Source organism: Orycteropus afer, unplaced genomic scaffold (genome assembly GCF_000298275.1).
Source record: "Orycteropus afer afer isolate SDZICR_OR568_19922 unplaced genomic scaffold, OryAfe1.0 scaffold00020, whole genome shotgun sequence".
NCBI lineage: Eukaryota > Metazoa > Chordata > Mammalia > Tubulidentata > Orycteropodidae > Orycteropus > Orycteropus afer.
The window spans coordinates 3,726,791-3,731,528 of NW_006921607.1; positions in this window are offsets into that span (position 1 = coordinate 3,726,791).

Consider the following 4,738-nt stretch of genomic DNA (forward strand, 5'->3'; position numbering starts at 1 on the left):
GGGAGCTCTGGTAGCATAGTGCCTAAAGCACTTGACTGCTAACCAGAAGGCTGGTGGTTCAAACCCACCAGCCACTCCTCGGAAGGAAGATGGGGAAATCTACTTCCGTAGTAATACTGCCTCGGAAACCCAAGGAGAGGTTGCTATGAGTTGGGTCCGACTTGACGGCACGTAACAACAACAACATATATATACTTGGTGTAGTGCCTAAGGCATTTGACTGCTAACCAGAAGGCTTGTGGTTCATACCCACCAGCCACTCTTTGGAAGGAAGACTGGGCAATCTACTTCTGTAGAGACACTGCCTCAAAAACCCAAGGAGGGGTCACTAAGAGTCGTAACCGACTTGACGGCAGTGAGGTTTTTTTTTTTTTATATACTACATGCATATAAATTTATTTACTTTGGTCATATTGTCAGAAGGGACCATCCCCTAGAGAAGAATATCATTCTTGGTAAACTAGAGGGTCGGCAAAAAAGGGAAGACCCTCAACAAGATAAATTGACACAGTGGCTGCAATGATGGGCTTTCGTATAGCCAGGATTGTGAGGATGACGCACCTTCAGTGTTTCATTCTGTTGTACGTGGGGTCGCTATGAGTCGGAGCCTATGCAACGGCACCTAGCAACAGCAGCATCCTACATGCGTAAATGAATGTATATCTATAACGGTTTTATCCATCAGTATCTATGTTAAGCTAATTATAATTTTATACTGATGTCTTCAATTTGAATCCAGTTGCATGGTTCATCCTACCCTTTTCCCCTTGCTTGTTTATAACTTCCTAGTTAAACAGTGAGACACCTGGCTCCCACTGTCCTCCACCATTTACTCTTTTGTTCACCCCAATACACATGCACACCTACCCTATAGGACCCCAATACACAGGCACAGCAGTTTCAGAATTGTAAACCCTTGCTCTGGTGGTGAAGTGCCTAAGGCATTTGACTGGTAACTAGAAGGCTGGTGGTTCAAACCCACCAGCCACTCCTCGGAAGGAAGGTTGGACAATCTCCTCGGAAACCCAAGGAAGGGTCACTATGAGTCGAATCCGACCTTGCGGCAGTGAGTTTGCTCCCATGAGAAACAACTTTATCAGCCAGAGCACAGTGCTTACCTGTATGTAGTTCTTTTTGTCTTTAGTTTCAGTTGCCAGTCATATCCAAAGTTACTTAGGTCATCATCTTTTATTTCCTCCAGTCCCTTCAGTGAGATTATATTGGTAATAGAGTTAGATTCTTTTGTCACAGTTTACATTCTTTCTTGAAATTCCTCACCCTCCTACTAGTTTTTTTTAAATAATTTGCATTCATTAGATTTGCTCTCTGTGTTGTAAAATTCTATGGGTTTTGACAAATGGAGAGTGTCATATATCTACCACTTATAGTCCTATACAGAATAGTTGCACAGGTCTAACAAATTTGCTCTTCACCTAGTCAGCCTTTCACCATTCCCAAACTCTTGACAAGCATTGATCTGTTCTCCATCTCTATAGTTTTACATTTTCTTACACTTAGCAATAAGCTTTTAAGGTTAATTCACATTATAGTATGGATTAGTAACTCATTCCTTTGGATTACTGAATAATATTCTATAGTATGGATGTACACAGTCTGTTGGCCCATTCATTCACCCACTGAAGAACATCTTAATTGCTTCCAATTTTGGAGAATTATGAATAAAGTTGCTATTGTCATTTGTTTGCAGGTTTTTCTTTGGACATAAGTTTTCTGATCAGTTGGATAAATATTGAAGCACATCACAGCTGGAGTGCTGGTAAGTCTGTTTCACTTTATAAGAAGCTACCAAACTGTCTTCCAAAGTAGGTGTATCATTTTGCATCTCTACCAGCAAAAACTGAGAGTTCCTGTTGCTCTGCATACATATCAACACTTGGTATTGTCAGGTTTTGGATCTTAGCTATTTTAGTAGCTAAGATGTTTAGTGATATTGCATTCTTGTTTTATTTCCCTAATGACCACTGATGTTAAGCATCTTTTTCATAAGCTTATTTGCCATCTGAATATCTTCTTTGATAAGAGGTGTATTCATATATTTTGCCCATTTTTAATTGGTCAGGGAAAACCTTCTGAATAGCAGAGAAACACTGATACATTTTTAATGAGATGATTTATTTTCTTATTGTTGCATTTTAAGAGTTCTTTTCATATTCTGGATGTTGTTGTTGTTGTAATGTGCGTTGAGTTGGACCCAACTCATAGCGACTCCTCTTTGGGTTTCTGAGGCAGTATCACTATGGAAGTAGATTGCCCCATCTTCCTTCCGAGGAGTGGCTGGTGGGTTTGAACTGCCAGCCTTCTGGTTAGCAGTCAAGTACCTTAGCTACTATGCTACCAGAGCTCCCATATTCTGGATACAAGTCTTTTTTTTTTTTTAACCAGGTATGTGATTTGCATATCTTTTCTCCCAGTCTGTGACTTGTTTTTTCATGTTCTTAACAATGTTAATTTTTCGCACAGCAAAAATTTTAAGTTTTAGTATGGTCCAACTTACCATTTTTTTCTTTCATGGATCATGCTTTCGTATTATTCCTAGAAACTCGTTACGAAACTCAAAATCAAACAAATTTTTTTCCTATGTTTCCTTCTAGAAATTTTATAGTTTTACATGTAGGTCTATATCCCATTTTGAGTTAATTTTCTTGTGAGATATAAGATCTACGTTGAGGGAACATCAAATTATTCCAGTATCATTTGTTGAAAAGACTGTCTTTCTCTATTGAATTTCCTTTACTCCTTTGTCAACATGAGTTGACTATATTTGCATGAGTCTGTTTCTGGGCTTTCTGTTCTCTCCTGTTGATCAGTGTGCCTGTTCTTTCAACCATGCTGTCTTAAGTACTATAGCTTTATAGTAAGTCTTGAAATGGGGTCTTCCAGCTTTGTTCTTTCATAGAATTGCATTGGCTATTCTAGTAACTTTGACTTTCTATATACACTTTAGAATCAATACATCAGTATATACACAGCAGCTTGCTGGACTTTGGGATTGCATTGAATCTGTAGATTAAATTGGGAAGAACTGATATCTTAACAATATTGAGTCTTCCAATCCATGAACACAGACTCTCTCTCTGTTTATTTGATTTCTCTCATTAGTATTTTGTCATTTTCCATGTATGGATTCTGCACATATTTAGTTAGAATTTTACCTAAGTACTTTATTTTGGGTGGGGTGGGGTGGGGGAACTGGCCTGAAAGCCTGGTCTAGCAGCCTTGTTGGCATGAGGCAGAGAGGGCAACTGATGGAGCAGCCCGTCTCCACCGTTCCCCTCCTCTGGTCAGTAGAAACAGCTTTTTTTCTTTCCTTTCTGTGTAAGGGCCATACTTTTCTATATCATTGCATGTCTCAATTGTTGTTATTGTTGTTGACATTCAAAAATTGCCTCTGGCTGTTTTCAACAAATGCCCCTGGGGAAAAGACTATTCATACTAGGTGAACTCCGGGTTATGTTAACTGAAGACCATCTGGTGAGTGGAATCCTCTGGAAAACAACCAGATGGCTCAAAAAATAACAGTTCTCTGAGAATGGGGCTTTGAAGAAGCTACAGTCCCATCCTGCCTCCTCCAGTAGCTTCCTAACTGCTGGGTTTCATTGTAATTTCTTCTGCCTCATTCTCTCTTTCTTCTCCTTCTAGTATTCAAGCTAGTGTATCTTACACCTTTTTTTTTTTTAAAATCATTATTATTTAAAAATTTTTTATTGTGATTTAGATGAAAGTTTACAGAACAAATTCATTTTCCATATAGCAGTTCATAAACATTTTGTTTCATGACATTGACTCCAATTCTCCAGTGTAACAGCTTGCTTCCCACTTCCTCCCTGTAGTTACCTCTTCCCTGTGTCCTTCTTTCCTCTGCATTTCTGCTCCCTGAGCTATCTCTTTGTGCAAATACTGCTTTTCTGTTCTCCCAAGACTGATTGTTCTGTCTTACACCTTTTGAATATTGTCCCATAGCTCTTGGGTGTTCTGTTCTGTTTTCTTCATTCTCTTTTTTCTCTGTGTTTCAATTTGTGAAGTTTCTACTGAACTGTCTTCAACTTTACTGATTCTCCCTTTGACTATGTCAACTGAAGGCAATCTTCATTTCTGTGACTGTGTTTTTATTTTTAGCATTTCCTTTTTATTTTCTTATAGTTTCCATTTATCTGCTGACATTACTCATCTGGTCTTGCATGATGTCTACTTTTTCCATTAGAGCCTTTAATATATTAATTATATGTGTCTTAAATTCCTTGTCTGATAATTCCAACATTTGTGGCATAGCTGAGCCTGCTTCTGTTTGTTTTATTTTTTCAGACTGTGTTTTTCCTTACCTTTTGCCTTGTCTTTTTTTTTTTTTCCTCCCTGAAAGCTGGACCTGTCGTATAAGGTAATAGACATTCCAGTATCGAGCCCTTTAGCGTGAATATTTCAGAACATGTTTAATATTTGTAGCTTTAGACACCAGAGGCTTCATATTCTAGTGTCCCTATTTCTTCCTCCCTTCTTGAGTTTAGTGGCACAGTGGTTGTCATTTGGCTACTAATCTCCCACAGCCTCTCTGTGGGAGAAAGATAAGGCAGTCTATTTTTGTAAATGTTTACAGCCATGGAAATCCTATGGGGCAGTTCTACCCTGTCCTAAAAGTTCCTGTGAGTCAGAATTACCTCAACGGTCAGAATTAACTCAACAGCGCTGGGTTTGGTTTGGTTTCGTACTCTACATAGAGTTT